Here is a 634-nt window from a genome sequence, read left to right on the forward strand (position 1 = left end):
TCCTGACTATAACAAGCATCCTACAGGATGAACTAACCACTGTTTTTTATTTTGAATTAGCATAAAATCTCTTCCTGATGAATTTCTACTTCAAGTTTAAACATGTTGATCTGAGTAGCAATCAGAGTTCAATTTTGTGGGTGTTTTCATTTATGACACTCAAATTATTTAGACCTTAGGGTTACAATGCTCTCCCAGCTACAGTATCAAAGGGAAATAGTTTGGAGCCAGGATTTCAGTGGCTTAATAAACAAAAGATGTATCTAGCAACACACAATTAGATCTTGATTATCTGCGCCAGTGAGAGGTAGGAATATATGAATAAAATTAATGGAATCTAAAACCCCAAGTTCAACCTTTTTTGCAATTAAATCAGATCAGTCACTCAGTCGTGTCCGACTCTTTGAGACCCCATGAATCGCAGCATGCCAGGCCTCCCTGTCCATCACCAACTCCCGGAGTTCACTCAGACTCACATCCATCGAGTCAGTGATGCCATCCAGCCATCTCATCCTCTGTCGTCCCCTTCTCCTCCTGCCCCCAATCCCTCCCAGCATCAGAGTCTTTTCCAATGAGTCAACTCTTTGCATGAGGTGGCCAAAGTACTGGAGTTTCAGCTTTAGCATCATTCCTT

The sequence above is a fragment of the Bison bison genome, unplaced genomic scaffold, assembly GCF_000754665.1.
Source record: "Bison bison bison isolate TAMUID 2011002044 unplaced genomic scaffold, Bison_UMD1.0 scf7180017864041, whole genome shotgun sequence".
Taxonomy (NCBI): domain Eukaryota; kingdom Metazoa; phylum Chordata; class Mammalia; order Artiodactyla; family Bovidae; genus Bison; species Bison bison.